The sequence below is a fragment of the Ursus americanus genome, chromosome 19, assembly GCF_024610735.1.
Source record: "Ursus americanus isolate L20-20 chromosome 19, mUrsAme1.1.p, whole genome shotgun sequence".
Lineage (NCBI taxonomy): Eukaryota > Metazoa > Chordata > Mammalia > Carnivora > Ursidae > Ursus > Ursus americanus.
In genome coordinates, this window is record NC_142145.1 from 25,471,329 (window position 1) to 25,488,918 (window position 17,590).

Consider the following 17,590-nt stretch of genomic DNA (forward strand, 5'->3'; position numbering starts at 1 on the left):
AGTTGAAAACCAGGGGAAAAATATAAAGATATATGTCAGGGAAAACTAATAAAACACAGGAATAGCAATATTCATAGCAAATCAAATAAAGAGGAATAGTTTATGTCGATGAAAAGGACTTCCTCTTAAGATGACATGTAACAATCATAAACCATTATGCACATACTAAAAAACTTGAAAATATATAAAGCAAAAATTGATAGCATTCCTGGGAGAAACAGATAAAGACAGCATCAGATTAGAGGCTTTAACTTAGTTCTTAGCAGATTAACAAGACAACCAGGTAAGGATAAAAAGGAAACAAATAACATGATTAACAAGGGTGATGACATCAGAATGGGTGAGATATGCTAAACAAATTAAGAACACAAATCCCTGTCAAACATATTTGGAACATTCACATAATGTGTTAGGTCACAAATAAAATATCAATACCTTTCTAAAGATCACTATCATATGTAAATGTCACATTCAGTAACCGTAATGCGACAAAATGAGGAATCATCAACAAATTGATCACACACATGAAATCTGCGCACCTGTCATTTAAGTAACTTGTTCCTCTAAATAATTACTGGAGTAAAGGGTCAGTCACAAAGGAAGTTACATTATTAGGATAAGTACAAGAATGCAATGTCTTATTCAGAAGATAATTTAAAGCCTTAGATTCACTAATGACAAGACACTGAGTCTAAAAACAAATGACCTAAGATTTCAATTCAAGAAATTAGATAAAGAGCAACAATACAAAACCAAAGACAATAAACAGAATTAATAAAGGTAAAAGCTCAAATGAATTTCACAGAAAACAAAAAGCAGAGTTAATTCATAGAGCCAAAAGCTTTTTTATTTCTTTTTTTAAAGGCCGCTGTAACAGGCAATCGTTTGCCAACATTGATAAAAAACAGCAAAGATGGGTATAAATAAGCGACAGCAGGAACTGAAAATGGACCCCAGCTACAACAAGGGGGAAATGGAAGAACAAACGGTGACTTTGGGAAAAACATGCACATCAAAATTTCCACTCATGCCTTCAGCTTTTCGTGTCGACAAGTATACCGTAAACACATTGATAAAGTGGCTACTTCGTTACTACATTTTAATTGTCCACTTTAATGTCTCTACTTTGTGCATCTTTAGGTTTATAAAGGACGCCATTGTATTTTGTACATATTTCAAAGTTTTCATTCTTTTTCTCCAAGTCCCTCCCCCTCTCTAAGTTTCCACCTTTCCTGGAAAAATGTCCCACGTCACCTCACACCGGTCCGGTTGGCCCTCTCCTGCTCTGGGCCACTGCTCGAGGGGCTCACACCATGGGTGTTCATTTGGTGGTGGATTCAGGCTGCACTCTTGGCCACCAGGGACGGAGAGCTGACTCAGGAACGAAAGGCCTTTGTCCAACCATTTTTGGATTGGATTGGGAATGGCATTTTTCTGCGTGCTGGCGGAAGCAATGCCCTCTCTCCCAGCATCTGCGTCTCTCTGCAGACCCTCTCTAGTCTTCTCCCTCTGCCAGCGGCCTTCCTCGTCCTGGGCGGCCCCTTATCACCCTGGCTTAGCGTGGCTCCAACGCGCTCCACCTTCCACCCCCAGGCCTTCGACCCCACCCCACCCTCCACCTCACTAGCCTCTGGTTGAGAGTCGTGAGAGAGGGATCAGCTCATCTCTTCACACCAGGCCTCTACAGGTCCCTGTCCTTCCCACGGTGTGGCTGCCCTTGGACTGGGTGCCCACATCTGGTCCAGACACACCGAGTGGGCAGCAGGTGTGCTGTGCTGGCCGCTTCCCCTCGGAAGGGGCGTGGACGCGTCTGGACATGACCGACAGCTCTAGGATTTCATCTCTAGGATACGCTGAGGCACTTGCCTTGGAGTGTGATCACAGGGGTTGTCTGAGGTTCTGTGACTCCTCCTCTCTTGATTCCAGCCATGACTGCCCCCTGCTGGCCCCTGTGACAGTGAGGGTGAGCTCTGAACCTCTCAGAATGGGAGTACCATGTCAGGAGGCAGTGAGGGTGCCCCGAGTCCTGCCACGTGCCCCGAGACTGGGCATCCTTGGGCTGGGCTGAAGCCAGTGACTCCAGCATCTCCCCGGCCTTTGGGCAGAGTCGCCAGGAGCCCTGGATACAGCTGCTGCTTCTTCCATCCTTGGAAATGTGGAAAATGTGCAGGCTTCCACACGGCCGCTGGGGACACCTCCCTGTGGTTAGGACCCCAGGACAGGCAGCTGTCACCGAAGACCTCACTTCTCTGGAATCAGTCCACCCCCCACACTCACTTAGCCGAACGCTTTGTCCCTGACCGATCACTGAGGCCTACGGTGGCCTGCTGGCACGGTGTTTGGAGTTGTCTGTACTGCGGTTCCATGTTTGCTACCCCTCCCGACCAAGCTGTCCAGTGGGAGGAGGACATGTCTGGGCATCCTGACAGCAGGCGGGGCCATGCAGTGTACTTTGGACAATGACATGTGGGTGGAAGTGACGTGCTTCTTTGGAGCAGATGCTTCCAGACCCTTCATGTTGCTCTATTATTTCTCTTTTCCCCGACCCCTGCCACAGGACCTGCATGCTTGGAATGGTGGCTGCCCCTTCCACCTTGATGCCGAAATGAAGAGGGAGTGGAGCAGAGGGTCAGAGCCAGCTGTGGTGCTCGCGGATGTGGGTAAGAAGCAAATGTCTGCTGTTGGCAGCTGCTGCGGTCTGGGCTCACATACCGGTGCAGCATCGTTAGCCTGAGCTGACTGATGGGTCACAGCCCCCCCCGCCACGCCGCAGCCTCAGTTAAGTCCTGCCTCCTGCAGTAGACAGACGTCAGGGCAGGGACGGGGCCTTTCGTTTGTCCAGCAACCACTTGTTCAGTGCTCTCTATGTGACAAGCACCGTGCTAGACCCTGGGGATGCAGAGACAAAAGGATTAGTCCTTGACCTCGCATTGTCCGGTCTGTTATGGACTGAATGCTTGTGTCCCCCTCGGCCCCATCTCCAAATTTGTATGTTGGAATCCACCCTCACCCCCAGTGAGATGGTGTGAGGAGGTGGGGCCTTGGGTAGGTGATCGGGTCATGAGGGTGGAGCCCTCAGGAATGGGATCAATGGCCTTCCGAGGAGAGACACGAGAGCGTGCTCTCCATCTCTCCGCTCTCACCATGCGAGGACACAATGTGAAGACAGCTGTCCGTGAAGCAGGAAGCAGGCCTTCACCAGACTGCGGGTCTGCTGGCACTTTGATCTTGACTTCCCGGCCTCTAGCCCTGGGAGAAATAAGTGTCTGTTGTCCAAGTCTCCCACCCAGTCCAGAGTATTCTGTGACAGCCACCCAGACTGATTGGACACCCGCATCAATGATGATGCCCAGGGTTCTAAAGGAAGGGAAGCCAGAGGAAGGACACCCCATCGCTGGGGCGGGGAGGGCCGGGGCAGGCGACACATAAGCCTTGTTTACAAAGGTGAATAGGTTTGTCTACGTTTGTTAATTTTGTTGATTTGTGCCTCACCTCACTCCAGAAAGGTCTTGACGGTGAGGAAGCCCTTGCTTTGGTGCCAAGCAGAGAGCCTGGCACATTGAGTCCCTCCGCAGATATGGCCGAATGGGGTCTGAACGCCCCTGACCCGTTCTCTTCCTTGGGTGTCACCAACCCGTCCTCCCGCCCTCTCCCCTCCCGCGGCCCGTGGATTTAGCCTCTTCCCTTCAGGCGGCTGGCTCTCCTGATGCGTGCTAACACCTAGCCGCAGAGCCGCTGGCCTCGCATGTAAAGCAGGGGCTGTTTGATGGGAACGGTATTCCGGAGCACAGATTGAGGATCTGCAGAAATCCTTGCCCACCTCTCAGCCTCGCTACCTTCGGTTGAACACACGACAGAAGCAATGTGTGAATGGCATTCAGAGTAAATTATTAACGCTAAGAACCTCTTTATTAGCCAGTCGCACACAAAGGAATTTTACTTCAGATCCTCTGACACATGACAAATGGCTGCTTCAGATGAGAAGTGAACGGCGTCCTCAGGCAGGCGGCACCGGGGCTGTATCAGCTGGGGGAAGCAAATCCAATTTGCTTTTAAATGCCATTTACAGACTGTTTCTCTTTCATACTAACAACCCAAGTTACTGAAGTTGAGAACGTAGAAGTTTCTCCGTGAAGAAACTTTCCGCGGGCTCCGTCTAGGCAGGGAGGGGCCTCCCTCAGCCCGGGCTGCTGCACATCGGCTGTGGGCCTAGAGCGGCCCCGTGTTTCCTGCATCTTCTTTCTCTCCGATATGCCAGGGGTTTGCGGAATAAACGACTTTTCCAGCCAGTGAGCGGAACATAAAATCCACCGAATTACATCCTACTTAGGAGTTTCCAAAAGGCGGCTTTGAAACAAATTCCTGGGGATAAGTGGGCTAGGCAGTGGTGTGGCTAATATGTGTACGCACACAGAGTGATCAAAGCCTGTCTTCTAACTGTTTAAATAGCCAGAGGTGGGAAGAGGAATGGAATTCATAGTAGCCCATTGTTCTGTTGCCTCTCTTTCCTCCCACCCCGCCACCCTTGCTGAGCAGTGGTGGATGCCAATTGCCAGTTCCCAGGTTAGGTGAGGAGTGGGGTGGTCAAGGGGCGCCATGTTGGATGGGGGGCTTTCGTGGGCAGACCGGATGGGGAGTCAGAGCCGGTGGAGCTGAGGCAAGGCTGGGAGCAACACCAGAGGGACAAGGGCCTGGGAAACAGCAGTCACAACACAAGCAGGTGCTCTGAAGCCCAGAAGGGCTGGTGGGGTCAGTGAACACACAGCAAGGGGAGGGCACAGGGTTCCTCGGGGGTGGTGTGGTAGTGGCGGGCATTCAGTGGTGTGGTGGTGGTGGGTGCCGGTAGAGGTGAGCGTCAGGGAGAGGTGAAGAGAACAGAGATTTAAGGACAATGTGAGGCCATGTTAACAAGCCAGGAGGCACGTAGATTCATGAAGTCAGGGCATGGCTCCAGGACAAGGCAGGCAGTCCCAACAAGTCCTATTTAAGCCCTAAGATAGCAGTGACAGGAGGACTAGACAATGGGCTCTTGTCCCTCTCAGCCCCCAAAGCTCTGCCTGAATTCTTTCACTGGCAAGAGTCACTTTGAAGATGTGGTTAGCCTGGGCTCTGCAGGTGGCAGCAGGTTTAACAGCGAAGAGTTAACCGCTTGTGAGTGGGGACTGTGGGGTTGCCCATCATGGAGGAGGGAATGGAAATGGCCAGAAAGCCAGTGCCCCAGCGTCGGGGAGAACGGAGGGTTCAAGACTGAGTGCTGGAAGCATGCGTCTTACCGCCCGAATATAATCAAGGAATTAGAAGGAGTTATCATTATGCTTGCTGTAAAAGTCCCCACTCCTCACCCAAACTCCTTCAAAGTCAAAGGATCCAGTTTCTTCGAGGCTATCTAGTAAATATTGTGGGATTGGTGGATTGGCCAAGACCCTGCTGTCCGCCTCGGAAGAGAAGTGAGCAGATGGGAGAGGTGGCAGAGTCTTCGTAGCACGGGCGCAGAGTGGCCCGCAGCCCTACTTCCTGAGCCTTCTGTCTCTCGTGGTTTCTCTGGTTAAAAAGAGTCAACTTGGATGAGGGTCTGCCTCTCCCCCTGTGGCCAACCAACTGCCCGTCACTTTCCAGAGCTGCTCTCACAAGGGATGTGGACTTTAGTTCTCTGTCCGCCATCCTCAAGGCAAAGGGCTGGCTCCCGGTTCCCAGCACCCCAGCCTGTGCTGGAGACCCTTTCCTCACTTGTTGGGGTGAGAGATTAGTTGGCTGGAGACTTGGGAAGCGGGGACAGAGGTGGGGCATCCCACAGATGGAAGGCCAGGAGAGAGGGCATTTGGGGTTCTCTGTTGCCGATACGCCCAAATCCTAGTCCCAGCTCTTCTAATTCTTCCATTCTGTTCCATTCCATTCCATCCACTGGATTCCATTCTGTTTGATGGGCACCTGCCGTGTGCCAGGCAGTGTTGTAGGTGCCAGCGAGACAAAACTGACACAGTGCCCACTCTTATGTGGCTCATACTTCTGCGGAGGGGACAGAGGGTAAACAGTATCATGCCGCTGGACAAGAGGAGTGGACAGACACCGTCCTGGGGATTAAGAGGCCTTGGTTTGAATCCTGGATCTATTACTGACCTTGGGGAAATCCTACAGCTTCAGGGGCCTGATGTCCTTGTCTGTTGACTTAGAGGTTCAACCAGAATAATCCTTAATATTCTTTCCCAGCTCTGACATTTCCATCTTCTCAAATTTACTCTTTATTTCATCTACTTATTAACTTACTTATTTCTGCCTCCACTTGTTTCCAAAATAATTCGAGGCTATTGTTCATCTCTGACCTTCTTTCCTTCCATGGCACACAATGTCTGCTAGTTTTCAGTGGGACTGGCATTTGGCATCAGCGGAAGTGAGAGCTCTCTGTCCTCAGCGTCCCCCCGTCCAGGCCTCTGCTCTTGCCCTTTCGCCAGCCCTCGCTGTGCGTTTCTGCTCAGCAGGTAATCACTGAACACCTGGACTTGTCCAGCTGTTTTCTGCCTGCCGCAGTTCACCTCTCAGGTCCTCATTCAACTCTGGCCTTCCTTGACCTTTGACCTTGCCCATCCAAATGGACTTGGCACTTAGGCATGAACGTGGCCTTAGCCCACCTCTGTGGCCCAAACACCCCCAGATATCTACTTTTATAATGACAACTAACCCGCTCATTAGAGATAATAACAATAATATTGGAGATAATAGTGATTTTGGAGACTATAATAACGATGATATTGGAGAATATAGTACAATATAACATATATTAATATAAAACAGTCCACACAGATGCAACAGGGAGCAGCGATTCATGGGAAGCCTTGGGGTGTGCCGACATAGAGTGAGCATGGGGTGGGCAGTGGTGGGATATGGGGAGCTGGCCAGGCAAAGAAGTGATTTTGGGAGCTGTGTCGTGGGAGCTGGGGTTAAGGATTATGAGGAACTGGATAGGACCTCAGGGCTTTGAGCCGTAGGCCCAGCACAGCCTCTCCCAGTATCTGTGCCCAAGGGCTCAGCCATGAAGCCCTCCAGACCCCCATCCCAGCCCTGGTGGCCATGCTCCCTGCCCCCCCGTTCCATTCCATAAGCACGGATTGCTCTCTATGTGGCATTCATGTGATGAAGACATTGCAGTTCCTGTGGCCACCATCTCCTCCAGACCCTCAGCCCCCAGTTCTCTGGAAATCCTGATGCGTGGCGGCACAATGTGGACATGTTTTGGAGAAATGTACTGAGCGACCAGAGCTCAGCAGGGAGCATTTGAGCCTCATTCCCTAACTTCGAGGCTCCCAGAGCCATTCGGGAGGCCGTGGTTGTGGCCTGTTGGGCTTCCTCACCCTACGCACCTGTGCTTGCTGCCTCCTGTCCTGGGGTGGGTCGGACCTGGTCATGCAGGCTCTGGTTCTTTGATGATTTCGGGTGGTGCTCTGATCTTCCACAAAGGATAAAAGACACTGGGGACACACCAGTCCCTTCCACAGACCTGGCCTGGCCGGCAGGGGAGTTGAAGGAGGCTGAGTGACTTGTTCTAGTTCCAGCCCTTCTTCCTTCTGGAAGTCATCTGTGCTCACAGGCGGGTCCTTTATTTCAAGCCTACCCAGCATTCCCTTTGCCTTCTAATTAAGAGAGATTTGCATTATGGCTTCAAGTGGCACCTTCATCTGGTTGATGAGTTCTCAGAGGGGTCATCCCACATCCTGTTTTCCTTCCCAATCCTTACCAGTTACCCCAACACTATTCATAATCATGCCAGAATATTATGATTATCCAAACACTGTTATTATAATAAAGGACGTTTCAAAGGGGAAAACATCAACATCCCACCTGCCACATGGTTATTACAAAGTGCTTTGATTTTTCTAGATTGCCATTTCACTTTTGTCCCTATTCATGCTTACCTCATAGAGTTACGGTAGTGGGATCGTGTTTTATGTCCTTATGTTCTTCTCTTTAAACTTGAAAGTACCTTCAAATGTTATGTCAGAAGTTATGTTAAAAGCATTTTTTCATGTTACTGCTCGCTGGTCGGCCCAGGACTGCCCTCCATGCTACCCTCTGCCCACAGTGCCCAGCGGGCACCCCTGGCCCAGGGGAGCCAAGGCAGCTCTGGGGCTGACGCTGGAAGCTTCTACCGGGAGGCAGAGGTAGAAATCATTGAGTGACTTCTTGGAAGAAGCAGGCACAAGGGCTGCTCTGGGCCTCGCCTGTCTGTCCTTCCCTCCCTCCCTTTCTCCCTTCCTTCCTTCCTTCCTTCCTTCCTTCCTTCCTTCCTTCCTTCCCCATCTCCCCCCACCCCCAAGCTGCTGTTTGGTTAAACACGTTTCTGCTTCGGTTGTTTTTTCCTGTGTGCTAAGGCTTGGGGAATAACTACATTGCAAACTATCGAGCAGAGGCTGAAATCCATGCATTACATCCTGCTTAGGAGTTTCCAAAGGCGGCTTTGAGATAGATTCCCAGGGATAAGTAAGATAAAAAATATACCGGGTAATGTTTGTACACACACAGAGTGAGCAAAGCCTTCCAGACTTGTTAACAGGGGAAGGTGGGAGGGCAATGCGTTTTATGGGCTGGGGCGCCAATAACCCATGCACCCGAGCCCAGAGTGGCGGTGGGGGTGGGGGAAGCTTCTCTGGGACAGAGCTGCTGGCCCTGGGCCGCCTTTGGGATGCATCATTTCCTGACCTGGTTTGGGCATTGGGTGGTATTGTTTCTTAGAAGCCCTTGGCCACGTTACCAAAAGGGCTGTCTGGGGTGCTGCGGGATACAGGACCTGATCAGTAAGGGGACCTCGGTGGTGCGAGGCCTGAGATTAAGATCTAATTAAGGTGCTGCCTTGACAGCTGGTGAAATTAGGAGGACGCCAATGACCTAAACTAATGTTCCTTCCCCACTCTGCTTCTGCACGTAAGACGTCCCAACCAGACCAGACTCCGGATTGAGGGGACCAGGTACTGTTTGTGCTTATCCCCGCATTATTTGAACAATCCGACCACACCTTCCCTTGGGAACCAGGGGGCACCTCGCCCTCTTTCTCCTACAAAGCCTGCCTCCCACGGCCCCCTGTCATTTCCTCTGTTCCCAAGTGCCTCCCTGTGTGGCTCTGTGCGGCGTGTGGCATCCTCCTCCCCCGGGCTTCCAGCCTATGTGACTGAGGAGCCGCTGCCCGTCTCACCCGTCTCACCCGCCTGGTGTGGGCTTATGTGTTCAGTTGTCCATATACCTCTAGGGCGGGAATCCCTCCCTCATCCGTACAGGGAACAGGAGGGCATGAAAGCAGCCTCAGAGACCCAGCGTGGGAGAGGTTCGGAGTCCGCTGTGTGACCTCGGGACGCTCTGTGTCTCCTCACCTGCCCGCTGGGGACTCTGATCTCTGCCCTCCCGTGTGGGATTGCCAATGCACGGGGAGACAGCATCACCACTGTGCTGGCAGGGGCCGGGGCGGGGGCCAGGACGCCGGGGAGCGCTGGGAGGTGGCGGGCGCGCGTCTGCATCAAGGACCGTGGCCGTCATTACCGTCCCACGATTGGATTCCCCTCTCTTGAAGCACACTCGCTTTATTTTCATTGTTTATCTTTTTCCACTGGAAGCAGCTAGAGACATTTCGTTTGTAGGTTTCTCTGTCAAGTCTCCCAGCTTCTCCATCCAGGAGTCGATGATCTGTAAACAAACGCCTCCGTGCACAGGGGAGCTCCCCCATTTAAAGGCACCTTAGGGGGATCCCTTTTACAATGAGAATTATTGCCCTGTAATGTCTCTATCTGTGAAATCGGAGTTTTGCTTAGCAAGTTACTGGAAGATGAGGACCGTATACCCTGTGAGACAGACCGGGAGCAGATGGATGAGACTTCTCCAAGTCCCGTGAGGGGGCCCCTGGCCCTGGACGCAGCCAGGCAGGGCATCCTTCTGTTAGGAAGGTTGCTTTTAAGAACTCAGGGGCTAAGGAAAGGTGATGCTGGGGAGGAGGTGTGATGTGTTGGAAAGGGCCTCAGGCTCTGTCTCTTTTAAATATGTGATCTTGGGCAGGAGTCCTCAGTCTTCCCTCCTGTACAATGGAGATAGAATTTGCTGCCTTCCTGTCGCCCTGCAGATGAAGTGAGGAGTGGCATGTGGCACCTGTGAGATCTGCAAACTCGGATTACCACTGGGCTCTGAGCTCATTGTCTTTTCATTGTCTCATTGTCTTCCCCGCACCCCCCCCCCCCGCCCCAACAGAGAATGACTGGGAAAGGCCGGTTGGTGTTGTTGCCACTGTCCCGCTTCTCCAGCCTCATCTGGGGACTTCTTCATGAACCTGTCATCATCCCTGAGGCTGGGGGCTGCGGTGGGAGTGCCCCGTTCTTGTACATGCCCTTCCTGGAGTGAGTGCACAGCAGTCATGAAGAGCCCCGCTTCCAGGAAGTCTTCCCTGATTAATCCCATCTTTGGCCTGATGGCTCCGTTGCCTTTTCTTTTTAATCCCTACCCTGCTCTCCCTCATTTCTTTCCTCATTTTCAGTTCAGGGGCCCCCTTACTCCCTTGCCTGCCCCTCTCTGCTGCTGCTTCTTTCTACAGCACCACCTTCTCTTGGGGCCCTCCTGTCTCCCCCTCTCCACCCTTCATGCCTGTTTCTCCCACGCCACCTGCTGTTTCCTCTCCCCATCCCCACCCCCATTCTACCCTGAACCCCTCAAACTGTGTCACAGAATTGGGAAGGCAGGCTTGGTGGCCTCTCCCGCCGCGGCCTCCCTCAAGAGCCACCACACAGAATCGCCTGCGGTCCTGTCCCATTTTGCCCTTCCGTGGTCAGGATTTGCACAAATGAACCCGGGGGCCCAGCTTGGGGGCCCGGGGCACCGAGGTCTGGAGTGTCATCTTCCAGCCCAGCCGCCCCCTGGAAACAAGCTGCTGTCTTGCCCAAATGACAAAAATAAAAGAAGTGATGGGGCAAGGGCCCGCACAGGCAGGCCCGGTGGTACCAAGCGTCACTTCCCACCAGCCTGCTCGCCAGCTCCTGTGAGCTGGGCTAATTAGAGGGGCCTTGCAGTCCCCGTGGTAATTTGCTTAAATGGAAGAAGTTGATTTCCTCTCCTCTTTCTGTTCTCAGGAATTCCAGTTTTAGGCTCTGGCAGTCTCTAACCACCACTCCCTTTGGCCCTCTGGGGACGTGTTTGCTATGGAAATATGCAATTAATATTGCAGCGATCATAATTGCTAATTATTAAAACAATGCTACCCCCTTTTCCTGGCCTAGTTTCATGTTTAAAACCATTTAAATAACAGGGAGGAAGAAAAAAAATGGGAAAAAAGTTAAACACCAGTGCTGAACTTATGCAAAAACCGAATGAGGGGGTCCCTGGGCAGCCCGAGACTTGTCCTGGCATCTGGAAGGACAGGGCTCTCTCCAGAGCCCAGCACGTAACCCCCCCCCACCCGCCCCAAGGTGTGTGGTAGATAAGGTGAGGTGAACATTGCGCTTTGGGCACTGGAATCCCACTTCACAGTGACACAGAGCTCTTTTCTCTTTGTTCTGATTGAACTCCAATAGGGGCCCAGACTGTAGTGACCCTCCTGCCCCACCTTTCCCCACGGCCAGGGCAAGACTCATCTGGGAAGAAACCATTCAGTGGACTTGGTGCCTGGTCATTCCAATGGTAGAGCAGAGAAGTGGGTCTCTAATCCCTCAGTATAGACCCACGATTCCTACTGGTTCTTTCAACAAGACTTTAAAATAGCTTTAACAACTGTGGGTTGGTCAACCCCCCAAGGTGTGACAGTAGGACATCAGCCCGCAACAGAAGCCTTTTGGCACCCTTCTCCCCCCACCCCAGTTATCTTGGGGGGGGGCGGGGAGGGCAGCCCTAGTCTTTGGCTTGGCATTCCAGCGCTCTGTGTCCCAGGCTCCGTGCATTTGTCCGGCCCCCTCCAACACGGCTGCCCACCTCAGCCAGGCTGGCCACTCCCCAGATGTTCCCCAAATGGAATACTTGTGCGTTTACGTGGGATGTCCTTCTTGGCTTTACTCAGCCCAAACTCAATGCCATCCTTAGAGTTGTGCCTTAAATCTCCCTCTTTTCCAGGACAGTGCCTTCTTTGCAGAGACCTCCCTGTCCTCTGAATTCCCCTGGGTACCACTGGGAAATATTTCATCCCTCGGAGGGCCTCACTGCACACTGCTTGTTACCTGGGCCATTTTCAGATGTGTCTTCTGGTTCTGACTAAATCCTAAGCTTTTGGGCGGTGTTGAGTTGTACTCCCTGACTTTAGTCAGCTCTGTATCTCCAGAGCCTAACCCGATGCTTTGCATACAGTAGGGGTTCGATAATGATAACGGGGGAAAAGGGATAAGACTCAAGAACACTGCGAAGAAAACAATGGTCATGGTCACCGTGTTGCTTTCTGAGGGCTGCTGGAACAAAGTGCCATTAACTGAGTGACTCGAAGCAATACAGATTTATTTCGTCACTGTCCTGGAGGCTGCATGTCCAAAATCAAGGTGTCAGTAGGGCCGTGCGCCCTCTGAAGTCTCAATCTTCCCTTGCTTTTTCTAGCTTCTGGTGGCTCCTGGCGATCCCTGGTGCTCCTAGACTTGTAGACGGTCACTCCGATCTCTGTTTTCTATCACCTGGCCTTCTCCCTGTGTGTCTCTGTGTCCAAATTTTCCCTCTTCTTGTGAGGACACAAATGACCTCATCTTAATCTGATTACATCTGCAAGGACCCTAATTCCAAGTAAGGTCACATTCTCAGGTCCCGGTGCACACGGTTTTTGGGGACTCACTCTCTCACCAACAGGATAGTGGGGAATGGATACGAAGTCTTCACATTCTTAAAGCCTGAGTATTTTGGAAAACAGTGGGGTCGTAGGCAGCGAATGGAAAGATTGCAGGTGCTTTTCATCATGTGGCAGGTGGAACGGTCATCCAGAAGCAGGAGGCATGGTGGGCTAGGGCTTCTGGGGTATAACTCGACCATTATCAGTTGGTTATCGATCAGTTAGAGTGAAGAGTTGAGCTGAATCCAAGTTTTGGACTTCATTTAATAAAGCATTTTTTCAATAAAACACTGTTCTCTCTTCTGACAGTATTTACTGTCATGGTAGTAGAGAAATAAAAAATAGGTGACGTCACAAGTTCAAAGTAAACAGGAGAGCAGACAATGGTGCACAGAGTGTTTTGATAACATTTTTGGGAGCGGAAGGCAGATCGAGGCACGTGCTGCAGATCTCAGAGAAGAGGGCACCACCATCTAAGAGTCTACACAAGAGAAGGGCCAAGAGAAGTGAGGGGTTTTTCCCGCAGGACCTCTGAGGGGCCCACCTTGGAGGCTCAGGTTACCCCAAAAGGAGAGAAGGAGGTGTGAGGTTGCAGGCAGGATTGGTTGCAAGTCTGTTTACAAATAGTTGGACCCTAGGGCTCCTCCCCAGTCGGTGCAAGCAGACATCCCTCTCTTTCCCACTCACCTCCCTTTTGTGGAGGTATTTTATTTTCTGGGCAAGAGAGTCTCCATCCTGAACACCAGGCCAGTGTGGTGAAACACTCAGCTGAACACAGGGGGATTCTGTGAAAGACCTTGTACTGAACCCTCAGTTTCCCCCCACCCTTACTTTTACCCTCATCGTTCACATGGTGGGAGCTGGGGGGCAAACATAATGTCCGACATGTGGGGAGAAGCCCTAGGCTTACTTTTGACTTTGGCACTTAGCACCACGTGACACCATTTTCTCATCTGAGAAATGGGACTGTTTGGTGCTAGGATTGGAGCGTGTTGTATGGAGAGTGCTTTGTCAGGTGTCAGCTGTACGCTGTAGACACAGAGTGTGTGTGTAGGCGCACAGAGTGGTATCAGGCCACTGAGGCAAGTGCGGGGTTGGACTAGATCGGAGGATCTGAGCATGGGGCTCGTGCTTCCAAAGCCCTCCAGTTTGCCGGGCAGCACCTGGCCCATCGCGTCATCTCTCCGGTCCTGAACCTTTGCTTGTTAATGAAGCACTCTTGGATTCATTCACTTGGGCAGCAGACAGATCTGTCCTGTGCCAGGCGTTGTGCTAGCTGCTGCTGAGAGCATTCGGAGTGAGCCCCGCAGTGCTCGCCTTGGTGGGACTGACGGTCCAGAGGAAGGCAGATTTAACCCAGTAGTCCGACAACTGAAGGAAGATCCCAGTGGTTTCAGGGTTACGAGAGAAGCGGGAGGTGCAGGGAGAGTCGTCTGTTCCAGAGCTCAGACAAGGCTCCCCCAGGGACACAGCACAGGGCTGAGGTGTGAGCAGAGGGCAGGCCGCGGCTGGGGGCAGCAGGGCTGGGGCGGGGCGGGGCAGGGCTGCACTGCGTGAGGGGGCCGTGGTGCGTGAGGAGGCGGGGGGTGGGCAGGACCAGGCCCTCCAGGGATTGTGGTCTTTCTCCTGAGAGCCCTGGCGAACCACTGAGGGTCTTCAGCGGGCAGACGACGGGAGCTCGCGTGGCTGCGGTGAGGGCTACGGGGCTCGCTGCTCCATGTGACTTCTCCCCGCCTGGACACGGAGCCAGTGGGGCGGCTGTTTGATCTGGGTCCGGTTCTACACTTGCCCTTGCCCCCTTTCTCCAGATCGCTTTAGCTGCGGTTATTTTTGGAGGCTCTAGCAGATAAGCCCAGTTCTTCATTTACCCTTGATGGAAACACGACCCCGTCCGACTGGCAAGGTCACTGCTCCGTCTACTCTCATTGCTTCTGGAGGCTCCAACATGCAGCGGCGAGGCCAGGAGGCCACCATGGAGATCCGCGGGGCCAACACAGTCCGTTCAGGTCCCCCGGGCTTCGGACATGGGGGGGGGTCAGATCCCCCTCGGCCACATGGTGCTGTGTGGTTGGGACAGGTGACATGCTGAGCAGGAGACTTGAGGGGGAGTTTCCGAGGCTCTTGGGACTGATCACAGGTGTGGCTCACACACCCAGGGTGTCATAAAGCTTATAGGGCTTCACTGTCACCAACACGTGGAGACTTACCTGAGGGCTTGTCATCACAGGTCCTGGCACAGGGGGTGGAGGCTGCAGGCCCTGGCCGGCTACAGAGAGCCACCAGCCGGCATCCCAGTGTCCTAGAGGTTCTCTTCTGATGGGTCCAGTGCCACAGAGTCTTGGGTGTGGGCGAAGGGTCATGTCTGAGGTGAGCAAGTGTCCACGTCATGTTTTGGGAAGAACAGTCTATTTGTGGCAGGAACTGGGGTGGTGGTTGTGACCAGCGGTGTGTTTCCATGAGGCCAGACTGCCATGGCCATGGGGCACCATGCACCATGCTGGATTCTAGTCCAGCAGGGATGGGAGGACAGGGCAGGAAGTTGGGGCACAAGCGTTTCAGGGTGCTCTGAGAAAATCAGGCCGTACGTGGCTCCCGTGGGGGCCGAGGCCACCGAGAGCCCCCGTAAATTCCCCGGTGTCAGCGGGATGATGGACTCCAGGCTGCTGCAGGCTGTGGCTAGAGGCGGTCTCAGGTTCCAGGCTGGGAGAAACTGGGACCCACAGGACTGCCACAAGAGCCCTGTTTGTGACTGAGTTGGCTGATTCTTTTCAACTCTGCTGAGATATTAGCCACAGCTCCTAGCTTTGGATATGTTGGGGTGCTGCTTTGCTCTTGGGGTGAGTGGGAACTCAAAGCTGGGAAACAGGGCTGTGCACTGTTCAGTCCATATACCGTCTGGCCCCGGCCTACAGGCAGTTGGGATCTTCATGCTTCTGGATGCCACTGTAGGGTAGAAAGTGACCTTTGTCTTCTCCACTTTTGCTGAAACTGAAGCCACAAATCTGAGACAGGCAGTTTGCTTTCTACAGAGCTGCCCTTTGACAAGTAAAAGTGTGCTGTGAGCATCCCCTCCTAGAACCAAGGGTCCATTTTCCTCCCCACATAAAAGGAAGTGAAATGTGCAGAGCTCTAATAAAACATGAAAGGCTTAGGTGTAAGCCAGGAAGCAGGGCTTTGAATGGGATCTGGCGGTCTCAGCTGGTTGGAGGTGTATCTATTATATGTTGAGCAATTAGAAATAGGTTTCTATTAACTGGCTGACTTTGTTCACGGCTACCAGTGAAATGGACCACTTTCCCCGTAGCACCCGCCAACCTGTGCACGCCCTGGAATCAGTTACCGGGGTTCAGAGGTGCCATGTTGAACGCGTACTCAGCTTTTGCAGGGGTCCTGGGGCCTGAGTTGTAATGCTGACGTCAGATGGTTTCGTTCATCCATCCATCATGCTTACAAATGCTGTACCAGCACGTGTGTCCAGATGAAAACAAGTAATTAAGTAACATGAGGAGCTAGATGGTAATTGTTACCCACGTGGCACTGATAAGCCTCATGGGGTTTGAAACAGGGAGGTTGTTTCTGGGAGGCTCCATGGAGGAGGAGGCACGTGAGCCAGACCTGAGGTGGAGTGAGGCATGCGGGGTCAGGAAATGGCACAAGCCATGGGATGAGCGCAGCCTCGGGGACAGTGAAGAAACAGATCTGGCTGAAGGGACAAGTTGGGGAGGGAAGGGAAGACACGTTCGGTGAGAGGGCTGTGGAGGAAGAGCACATCCAAAGATCCGAATCCCTGCTCTCTTGTGTTGATTTTGCTGCCTCCCCCTTCTTGAACATGCCCCACTTGAGCAAGGCCAGGTGATGTGTCCTGGCTGGGGCTGCCTGAGGTCACATGTGGTAGCACAGAGCCCCCGAGCTAACCCTCTGAAGCAGGCTGCAGGGCTCTTGGAACCTGTGCCTTTGATCCTGTTTGGGACGCAGCCCTCTGTCTGCAGGTGGTCAGGAGCTCGGGCACCCTGGGTTGTGCCCCTGCAGAGCCAGAGCTGGGTGCTTGGGAACTGCAGGAATCTGATGTTAGCTCAACACAAGAAGAACATCTCCAAGCAGAGTGGATGGGTCCAGGCAGGAGGTAGGAGAGCCTTTCTTGGGTGGAGGCACTTGTCACATTGGCTTGACACTGGGCAGAAGAATGCCTTGACTCACTTGCCTTTGTCCTATAAAAGAGTGACCAGCAAAGGGAGAGGAATTTCTGCAGGGAATGAGAGCAAGGTTGCCCCATACAGCTGCACAGGTTATCTACTGAACAAATCCAGGGATGTCTTTCATATAGAACAGCACTCCTGGAGCCATATGGGGTATAATCCCAGCATGCTGGCGTGGAAGCTCTGGCCTGGGAAAGGAGGATTCGTATAGCCTCAGAGGAAAAACCTCTTTTAGGTCACACAGCTCTGAGGTCCAACCTCCCTGCTGCCCAAACATGCATCCTCCCTCCTCACGTTCCCCTTGTTGGCATTTGGTACCGGGTCGGGCATGGCCAACCTGTTTCCAAATTTTTCTTCTCCTCTGGGACAAGACCTGTGGCTTTGACCTGGGATTACCTTCTGGACCCCTTCTTCTGCCTGCAGAGGGGTAGCCAGGTGAGATAGCCGGCCCAGCCAGGGGAAGAGGCAGTGATGGGGTTTGGGGAGAACAGCAGATGGCCCAGCAAACTAGACAGTTAATCCAACCAAATTACGGCAACAGATGTTTGAGGATGTTTGCATTCAAATTCAAACTGTTAGGTCTCTTGGAAGAGCCAACCAGAATGGGGAAGTTCAGTCTCCCTCTTAATTAAAA

General features: G+C 52.6%; 1 long non-coding RNA gene across 25 annotated transcripts in view; it reads left to right on the forward strand.

Annotated features, from left to right (window-relative positions):
* The first annotated feature begins 2,442 nt into the window (after window positions 1-2,442).
* Window positions 2,443-17,590, forward strand: part of LOC123787365 (uncharacterized) — a 133,185-nt gene continuing 118,037 nt past the window's right edge. For 22 of the 25 annotated variants that reach the window (XR_015727675.1, XR_015727678.1, XR_015727682.1 and 19 more), the window contains exon 1: window positions 2,444-2,660. This is a non-coding gene — a long non-coding RNA (uncharacterized LOC123787365). The other 3 variants (XR_015727692.1, XR_015727697.1, XR_015727693.1) reach the window with 2 other exon arrangements.